At 35.3% G+C, this 11061-nt stretch overlaps 1 long non-coding RNA gene across 9 annotated transcripts; it reads right to left on the reverse strand.

Moving 5' to 3' along the window:
- Positions 1 to 6306: 6306 nt before the first annotated feature.
- Positions 6307 to 9256, reverse strand: LOC113349326. Of its 9 annotated transcripts, none has more exons than XR_003360103.1 (8): positions 8869 to 9248; positions 8719 to 8757; positions 8422 to 8488; positions 8137 to 8344; positions 7973 to 8044; positions 7783 to 7860; positions 7360 to 7558; positions 6307 to 6720 (listed from the first exon to the last, which is right to left on the reverse strand). It is a non-coding gene; the product is annotated as an uncharacterized LOC113349326 (long non-coding RNA). The 9 variants fall into 9 exon arrangements; XR_003360099.1 differs by lacking the exon at positions 8422 to 8488 and adding an exon at positions 8532 to 8567 and having other exon boundaries at positions 8137 to 8376; XR_003360100.1 differs by lacking the exon at positions 8422 to 8488 and adding an exon at positions 8522 to 8567.
- Positions 9257 to 11061: the final 1805 nt, after the last annotated feature.

Genomic DNA, 11061 nt, shown 5'->3' on the forward strand with positions numbered 1-11061 from the left:
CCCCCCCCCCCCCCCCCCTAGTCAATACTTCATCTCAATATGAAAACCACTCCCCCTTACATAATGATCTGTAAACCATATGTCTTTGTAGTGTGAACTACACATTAATTCTCCCCCTTTTTGTCAATATAAATTGGCAAAGGTACGAAAACTAGTGGGATCCTTATGAAATTTTCATAGAGATACTCCATTACCAAAAGAGAACAACATACCAAATTGTTTCGATGATTTCACATAGTCGAAACTTAGTGTGTTCATCATGGAGTTTATAAAGATACAAGATAACTCCTCCAATATTCCACAGCCGCACGCCCCACAAAGATTTGGGAATTAAGCACAAGTTCAATTAATAACTCTCCCCCATAAAATTTCATTCCGAAAGAACAACAAGAGCGACCTTACTTTCACGAGAAAAAAAGGATTTCTTTGGATATTAAAAAATCACATGAAACATGAATTTGTATCCAAAAATCATAATTGAATTAACCACAAGGAAAATGATCAATTCAATTGGTCATGCTCAACATAAGAAAACTTACGGAGCAACACAATACATACACAAAGATGTGACTAGGGAAAGACTAATACTGCGTAATAAATAAAGTTCATTCTATTTTTCATCACTATTTGCACAATGACATATAATAAACTTAATATTTGCAAACAAAAGTTCATCATTTCTTCCATCAATATTTGCATAATGACATAAAAGTCTTAATTTTTGTAATCAATAGTTCATTCTATCTTTTATCAATATTTTCATACCGACATATAATAGATTTAACTTTTGAAAAAATATGGGATAGTCAAGGTTCACGGACGTAAACAACATATCCCATAACAATTTGCAATATATCAAACCATAAAGATTAATGAAAAGGCGAGGGTACCCAAATATACCTCAAGCTAAAACTTTTCCTACCTATAAGTCATTTTCTCGAAAGTGATTGTCTATGGACTGAGTCGATACAATGCAACTAATCGGTTCACACTTTGTGTGATCGTCTATGGATACAAGATCGAGACAATACAACAACGAAGTATGTTTACTTGATAAAAAGGTTCGGACTTAACAAAACACAATAGGATTGCTTATCAAGTAAAAGGGAATTAACGTTTGTGTAATTTACTCTAATTATAATAAAACAATTATAATGCGGAAAATAAAAGTAAATGACATAGCAAGATTTTGTTAACAAGGAAACCGAAAATGCAGAAAACCCCCGGGACCTTGTCCATAATTGAATACTCTCAGGATAAGCCGCTACACAAAATTAAACCAACTTCGTATAGTTGAGACCAAGCAACTAAACCTATAGTTCACCTAGTTCCGTCTGTATTCCCACGCCTCCAACTTATGAATAAGTCACGTACTTGGAACAATTCCTTTGGTTCGTTCCAAACAGTAAAGGAACAACAAATTTGTTTGGTATAAACTCTCTTCAACTAAGTGATGTGAGTTCGACAAAGGCTCTTCTGTTTGTCTCAATAAACTCCTTCGTCAGGTTCTTAGATCCATCTTATTCTCAACTACCGAAGTAACTGTTAAGATTTTGCAATCAATACTTTTAATCACAAAGAATTGTATTGATGCCGATCTACACAACTAACTAATCCAATCTACCACAAGGATAAACCGATTATAGTTGGATCCTCTTATACCGAAACAAGTACTGTGCACACCAAAGATTATGAACCCCAAATCAGAAATCTTAAATATATTCTTTGTCTTCAAATCTTCTTAGATCTTCAATAAACACCCGCACACAACAACTTAATATCTTGTGATCAATAACGCACATAACGGAGTCTGTTAACAATGGATTATCACAAGGTCGTCTTTAGACCTAAAAACAGTCTAAAGATCCCTGTAGAAACTTCGATCTAGTTTGAGTGAATCTTATATCAGAAGAGAAGATTCTCAAGCATAAAGAAACTAGGTGGAATCAAAGTTCAACCACCGTTAGTCAATCAAATCAATCGAAAACACAATATAAACCGCAATTATCTAGTTTCCCACTAACAGTACTAATAGAGCCTCTCAATCCCAAAGAAGACTTTAAACTGAGCGGTCGTAAGAGATTTCGCCTAATTAGGTTACTCTCCTCTCTGAATACGCGGCTTCACCAGTAATGAAAAAGCGGCAGTCTAACAACACCACCTTATATTTCGCTTAGGAATTCATATGGACTAACTCCGAAATACTTTGCTAGAGAATCAACTAGACAGTCAGACTCAATCTAGATAAAAAGTATCTCAAGGAGTTAATATCTCTCTCTTGATTTGATTTCTAGTCAAGCTAAAATCAATAGCGAGTCTTTATCAAATACAATGAATAACTTGGACGGTACCAAAGACCAATGTCCAAGGATCAATCAACAACCAAAGGTTGGATTTCCAATTGATGATCACGAACGCACAACCTGTATTATTTCTATTATATAAAATATAATGCGGAAAATAAATAACACAGACACCAGAAGTTTTGTTAACGAGGAAACCGCAAATGCAGAAAAACCCCGGGACCTAGTCCAGATTGAATACACACTATATTAAGCCGCTACAGACACTAGCCTACTCCAAGCTAACTTCGGACTGATCTATAGTTGAACCCCTACCAATATCCCACTGATACAAGGTACAATTGTACTCCTACGCCTCTGATCCCAGCAGGATACCGCGCAATTGATTCCCTTAGTTGATCTCACCCACAACTAAGAGTTGTTGCAACCCAAAATCACAGACTTGATAATAAACGAATCTGTCTCACACAGAAAAGTCTATCGAAAGGATAAATCTGTCTCCCACGGATAAACCCTAAAGTTTTTGTTCCGTATTTGGATATAAAATCAAGGTAACAGGAACCAATTGATAATCCGGACTTATATTCCCGAAGAACATCCTAGATTAATCAATCACCTCTCTACAATCCTTCCTGACTACACAAGCGGATTGTCGAGGAATCACAAACAGTGAGACAAAGATGTTTGTGACTTCTTTATCTTGCCTATCGGAGAACTCTCACGATCTCAAGCCAATCAATCGATTGTACTCGTACGATAGAAGATGCAATATCAGATCACACAACTACGATAAAAGTAGTATCGGTCTGGTTTCACAATCCCAATGAAGTCTTTAAGTCGTTAACTCGAGTTTAGAGAAGAAACTCAAGAGTTAATGGAGATCGACTCTAGCGAGCGCACTAGTAGCACACAGACGTGTGGGGATTAGGTTTGCTCAATGCTAGATGTCTCCTATATATAGTATTTCAAATCAGGGTTTTTCCTTAGGTACAAAGCAAACTCTATCCATCGTTAGATGAAAACCTGATTTAGATTCAAGCCAATATCTCTCAACCGTTAGATCGAAAGACATAGCTTGTCACACACACTTGGGTACACGTTTACTGGGTTTGAGAAAACCATGCCCAAACGAGTATACGTATGTTGGTTCAACATGATAACCCAAAAGGTCAACCATATGAGCATCTCATATTAATTATGTTCTTCTTCACCATAACTAGTTCAATTGACTCAAATGAACTAGTTAAGAGTTTTTCAATTGCTATGAGATCTTATGTAACTACACAAGAAACAATTGAAACAAAGATGATTCGACTCGATTAGAATCGTCTCATGAACATTATAGCCACGGTTTGCATAAAGCATTCCTTAATAATTAATGTTTCATGTTCAGAGCATATGTTTAGATCATAACCTCTTAAGTTCACAAACAAGCTCGCAGACTTAAGTTAATCGGTTGAGTTTTCCAAACTCAGCAGAAATTCTCGGGTCGAGAACTTCCTCCAGTTCGCGGACTTAGCACACAAACGAGTTTTGGAAATCCTAGCAGAAATTCTCGGTCGAGAACTTCCGCCAGTTCGCGGATTGGGTCTGCGGACTGGGTTCGCGGACTTGGCAAGCCAATTCCACAATCCTACCGATTTCTGGTGATCAACAAATTTCGAAAACTTCGGTTCAAGGAATACATGTTTATATAATCTAAACTCTCATTTCAATCATTGGAACATTCTCAGAGGGCGATATTCGGTCGTGAAGAACAACATACCTTTCTCATCAGAGCAATTTCCAAAGTGATTGAAACTTTCATGACTTTCGTCACTAGGTGAAGATAAACATGATCAAAACGAAACGCTTTACGAACACATGATTTCGAGTAAAAGATAAGGAATGAATACTCAACTCGAAATATCAAGTGTATATGATATAGTCTATATAGCATACGACTTTTATCTCATAATAAGTAGGAGAAGAATAGTTAGACTTTCGAGTGATAGATAAGTTCAGGTCTTCACATACCTTTTTGTTGATGAAGTTACACGGTTCCTTGGTGTAGATCTTCGTCGTTGTCGTTGAATCACCATGAAGTCCTTGAGCTCAAATACACTTTTTCTATCCTAGTCTGAGACTTAGCTAATAGGCTAGAAATCAAGACTTTATAATTTTGATCACTAACATTGACAAACATGCTTGATATAGCAACGCATGCGAGTTTGACCGAGCTATGCTCTAACAATCTCCCCTTTGTCAATTTTAGTGAAAAACTATTAATACATATGGAATACAAAAAAGATAAACTTTAGTGGCTCCTATTCCATAGTCCAATCTTCAACGTTCCTTGAAATCTTCGTCCTTCCAAGTACTCCAATGATCCCAAACGTTGTAAGTTTAGTATCACCTTTGTTGAAGATCCGCAGCTATAACAATGAGAGAAATCGAGATTCTCGATCGTTATTATACAATGTCATAGTATTATTATGAACAACAAAGTCCAATTACATCACGACTTTAACAATAATACTATGGTGATATGTATCGCTCCCCCTTAGTCAATACTCCATCTCGATCATGGAAACCACTCCCCCTTACACAATGATCCGAAAACCATATGTATTTGTAGTGTGACCTACAATATTTCTCCCCCTTTTTGTCAATAAAATTGGCAAAGGTACAAGAACGAGTTCATAATGAAATTTCCACAAGAGACATTTCATGACCAAAAGAAAGACAACATATCATCTTAATTTAGATGCAATCTTATAGCCGAAGCTAACAGCATTCATCAAGGAGTTTTAAGACGCAAGATAACCCCTATAAAATTCCACAGCCGCACTCCCCGCAAGATATTACCATTAAGCACAAGTTCAAAAGAACTCTCCCCCATTTGATGTCATTCCCAAGGGAACAACAAGAGCGACCTTAATTTCGAAAGAAAATAAGGATTTTTATTTGGTCACCAAAAACCATGTGAATGATTTTTTATATCCAAAACTCAACCAAAATACTCACAAGTAAACCCAAGAGTATTCTAATTGGAATACGCAATTAAATCAAAACCACAAAAATGATCAATTTAATTGAAAGTGCTCAACATAAGTAAACTCACGGAGCAACAGGCTACGACTAAGTTGATCATATGGAGGTGACTAACTTAACCGTTCAAGTACTCAACATAAGGAAAACCTTACGGAATACGTGACTACATTAACCAATCGAACATGATAGTGTAGCCGTTCATATACTCAACACAAGAACTTGTGGAATATATGAAAACTCAATTAGATTAATTACAAGAGAACCTATAATTAATCTAATCTGAATACAAACAAATAACCAAACTAATCCCCCAGGTAATCAATTTAACTATTTTGGGCTCAATATAAGAGATTATGGAATCCCAACTAAGATTATCATAAGACATGACAACCTTAACCGTACATGTACTCAACATACACTAGTCCAGAAAGGGCTATAAATGATGAATAAAGTCTGTTATAGAACATTATCACAGTTATTATCCGTTATTCGAACCGTTCTTTATTTGGTGTGACTCTTTATAAATGACAAACAGAGAACGTTATTGAATATAATGAATAAAATTTGTGATTTAAAATCACATATAAAATCTGTTATTAAGTATCACGGTTATTATACGTAAAATAAAATAAAGGTTGATGTCTGCGTTATTGAATATAATGAATAAAATTTGTGATTTAAAATCACGTATAAAATCTGTTATTAAATATCACAATTATTATATGTAAAATAAAATAACGGTTGATGTTTATCATAATGCAAGTATCAAGTACCACGGTTTTTGTTTGTTATAAACAATAACGGTTAATATCCGTCTTTCCATCATTTGCTGGCTGATTCAGACTTTTGATATTGATATATCTGAAATTCATTGAGATTCAGATTTAAAGTCATTCAGATTTCAGATTTGATGTATCTGAAATTGATTTTGGTTAAATCAAATTAGACTGTTACAAAAGTAGAATTAAAATTTCAACTGCATCTGAAATCAACTTTTATTAATTAATTATCCAAAAATAATAGCCAAGAAAATAAAATCTTCAAATACAAAACAAAAGATAGACACTACATGTTTAAGTTTAACATTAAAATTGAATTCAATCTACTTTCACCTTGTCATTCTAATTTGGTCGCTCTCCTACAGTAATTACATAAGCTTGTGGCCACTTAATGGTGTCACCTCTTGACACATCCCCAAGTACTGCATCAGCTCTATCACATAACGCCACCCTTGGATCAATGATTTCATCAATCATGCAGTCATAATTGTCATCAATCAACAGCTCTGCACTATCAACATATGAAGATGCTACCGGTCTTTTCATAAAGTTCCTCAAAAAGCAGAGATCAAACGTCAAAGGTGTTGCTGGATCTCCAATATATCCTGTATAACAAGAAACCAATTTAGTTTAAGATTCATAATTTGAGTCAAACTTGAATGTCATAAGTTCAAAGGCTCAATGAACTGTAACTGATAAAGCAGAAGCCCCCCAAATCTTAAAGGCATAACTGAGTTTTATTACCTATGACATTTGTGATGATGATATCATCAACACAGGTACTAATTCCTTGACTCCTATACTTCTGAAACTTGTCCAGTTTGTGATGCCAAAAATAAGAATGAGCTAAGGGACCAATACCACAGAAAGACTGAATGAACTTTAACTGACAACCTGGGTGAGTTTTCTTAACGATGACTCCATATAATGCACAAGCCCCCAAATCTTGCAGCATCAGATCGTGTTCAGAGCAATGGAGTATTCAGAAATCTCACTCTTTGTGCAAGTGAAATCAACAAACAAGATAAAGGAAATCGTACATAATTTCCATTAAGTACGGGTATAAGATTGAATGTTCTTATGGGTTTCCCTCTAATACATGGACAATAACTACTAATTAAGGCTCAATATGGACTAATACAAGGGAAACATATTGAATGTTAACATCAGGACATGCACCATAGTTTTTCAAGAAGTAGACCATTTAAATTTCTGAATTTCAGTAGTGTAGGTACTAGTGTTACCTGCTGATAAGAGCTATTAGGGATCTGATCATGAACTCCAGTGTTGGATTTCTGTCTTTCAGCATCTGTGCTTCCAAAGCTTCATTTTTTTGCTTCTATTTCGGCATATTGTCCTTCACTTCCTGCAAATTGGCCTTCAAAAACACATCCCCAAGGATTTGAGTTTTAGAAACACCGCACCCATTCCACGTATGTAAACCTTTCGATCAGCGCCAAATATCAAGCCATATACATGAAGAAAAATCAGACTCATTGTAATTTACAAAAAAAAATAAAGATGGAAAAATTAACTCACTGTCTGTACAATTAGAGATGCAAAACAATTGCAAACCAAATAAGTAAGCATTAGCATAAGAAAACAACATAATCACTACACCATTCAAGAAGAAGTAAAAAGATTCGTGTAACAAAATCACCACTTACCATGGTAACAGCGTCGGTGCCCAAACACTTCTGTGCTGAAGGAAGGATCCTGATCATATCAGCAGAAGGCAACTAAAGCTGCAGAAAAATCAGAGCATTAAAAAATCTATAAATTCTCGTAGATTGACAGTACCCTTCTACATGATAAACTACAAAATCAAACTTAAAAGTATAGCAAGAAGAAACTAACCTCATCATCTCCGACTTCCTCCTCATTCTTAGTGTCCATGTGCGCGTTGGGTTTGTAAACACCATCTCATATCTGCATAAATCATACAAGGTTACCCATATACCATACATATCAGTGACGTTAGAACTTTAAGAGCAATGTTGAACAACACAGAATTAAGATACCTTCAGCATATCCTCTCTTAAAACATGCTTTAGTGGACAAGCATCTGCAATGTCTTTTCATGCCCGCCACCATCCCTTCAGCCACCTATGCGTCTACCTCAACCAGCAACCTCTGCTAGTCCACCACCGCCTGCAACACCAACACCTCCTAATCCTCCATAGACACCAAAAAAAACACTTCTATAACATGATCGTCCTCCCTCAACACCTACACACCAACACCAAATCCTCAACAATTTCCTAATATAAAACAGAAGAGATCAGTACATTTGAGATAAAAATTACCGAATCTTGCAATATAACTTATATTGTTGGATTGAGATCAGTAAAAAGATTATATTCAATCAGAATTCTGAAGAACCCAAAACCCAAATTAAAACATAACCTTTAATTACCAGAACTGAATAAGAATACCACTCGTGTCCTCATCCCTTACCAGAAGAATTCGAATAAGCACATAATTAGAACCACAATTGTCAGTGAATGAACGAAACAAAATAAAAAAATTGAAACCTAAGCAAGAAGCTAATTGCAGATCTAGTACTTATAAGAGTTATTGAATGAAAAAAGAGGGGGTTTTACCTCGTAAGAGTCAGGAAACCATCAATTACTAGTAAACATCTGCAACCATCAAAACCCTTTGAAGTATCAGTGATATTTAAACAACATCTAGGGATAAAATGTTTAGGGAAGAACTTGATAATGAAAAATTAAAGGTTCGAAGATAATTACCTTCTACATCTATAGAGATCAAATAAACTGGAAGTAGGGTTTGATAAGGTAAAACGAAAATTAGGTTAGTGATACGGCTAAGTATGAACAACTAAGGGTTTATAATGTAATGAAATAGGTAAAATTGTGCGTGTATTTTGAGTGATTCATGGTTAGGGTTGGTATTATTCGTCCTATAAACTCTGAAGAGAAAGAAAACTCACTCTTCAACTTTTATACGACTGAATAATACGATTGAAAAAAAAATCAACGAAATAAGAGAGAAATCTTCCAAAATCTTTGCTCATTATAGAGGAGAATAGAAGAAGAGGAAGAAGAAAAGAGAGGCGCATTTGCGGATCGAAAAATAAAATAAAAGAGAGGCGCAGTTAGGTTGGAGAAGACGAAGAAGAGCGAGAGGTAAAGTTTGGGTCTGAGACTCTGAGATAAAGTAGGGTGTGAAAGACTTGGATTATGGCAAACCAAACCGACCAAAAAAAGAAAGACCCATACCAATTAAGCCGGTGGCTAACCATTTACAAACTTGTAGGAAAATGTGGCTAGCCGCTTTTGGGTACACAATAGAAGGTTGATGGTGGGCGTATATAAACCTAATTTATTTGTCAGACATATATCGTTATTTAGTGGGTTATCATTAAATCACACACCTAGTAAATTATCATGTTTGAGAATCACATTTTTTTGTGTTACATAATGGGTTCCACTTTTTTCATGTTATATGACGGAATTTATTTGTAAAATCCTAATCACAGAATTAATGTGTCATTTAAAAGCGTGATTAATAAGCCTTTCTGGACTAGTGATAAGAAAGAACCTCATGGAGTACAAAACTAAATAACCAAACTAGTTGATTAATTTAGTTCCTAATGCTCAACATATAGCATTTTACGGAACAACCAACAAAGCCAAGGTTAATCGACTTAGTTGTAAGGTGCTCAACGTAAGACACACAATGGAGCCTTCACGGTAAAACATAGCAAGATGGATCAATGAAGATCAATACCGTGGATAACATACAAGGATCTATTCTATCTTTGCATCATTATATGCATAACAACATAATAGACTTTATCCTTGTCACACAAAAGATTTAATCCTATTTTCCATCAATTACATGATTGCATAGGCATAATTTTTGGATATGTCAAAAGTCCATTCGTCCTTTTATCAATAAGAATACTGATTCATGAACGACTTTACTTTTGACAAAATATGGGACCTTCAAGTTCACGGACGCAAACAATACATATCCCACAAAAATATTGCAATATAACAAACCAAGAAAATACTGCAATAATAATCATCCTCCAAATATTTTTAGAATTTAAACCAATAAATCTAGAAACATGAAGATGAAAACTTTGGACATAGCTATGTGTAACCACAATAATTTCTATTCCAAACTCTAGTAATCCTTCAAAAACAAGAATAAATTCTCATAAGAAGTTTCCTAGGCATCAAAACAAACTCGTAATGCATATCTTAACTCATCCAAATTCAAGGTTTTTCATCTCCATTTTGAAGAGAATTCAAAAACAAAGAGAATACAAAAAGAATGAGGTCATTCCGAGTTCGGACGAAGAAGTTACGGCAAAAACAAATTGACCGAATATCGACATCTACAGGCAAATATGCATACGGGTTTGCAAGCGAATTTTTTCAAGTCCGCGAACCTAAACCCCTGGATTTTGATTTTTCATGATGGTATGCACCCCTGGAATGTGTACCATGAAGTCCAAACATCCCGAAAAACTATTTTCAACCCTAAACATATAAGAACCTTAAGCACAGATCAAGTTAGGTAGAAATGAACAATAAGCAAGGTACATGGATCATTATAAAAACACAAATCTTGTTCAGGTTTATGGACATACCTTTTTAAAAGAATCCGGTTAAATTCTACAGCCTTACTGAACATAATCTGTGAATTCTTGTGCTTCCCTCATCGTATATATGTAACAGGGCATTCCTTGGTGAGGATGCACTTACGACACAATCAAGTTGTGTTGGGGTGAACAACGTCTTGCTCACCACAAGTGATCTTTGGATTATCATGAAAGAGATCGCTTTTAGAACCTTTCACATCCAATTCCATTTTTCCAAAAAACTTGTTAAGTTCCAACATCATGGATAATGCCTTCTCCGTAGTCATGGAATTTTCTGGAAGATCATTCCTTTTCACACTCACAACAT

This window comes from Papaver somniferum, chromosome 2 (genome assembly GCF_003573695.1).
Source record: "Papaver somniferum cultivar HN1 chromosome 2, ASM357369v1, whole genome shotgun sequence".
NCBI classification, from domain to species: domain Eukaryota; kingdom Viridiplantae; phylum Streptophyta; class Magnoliopsida; order Ranunculales; family Papaveraceae; genus Papaver; species Papaver somniferum.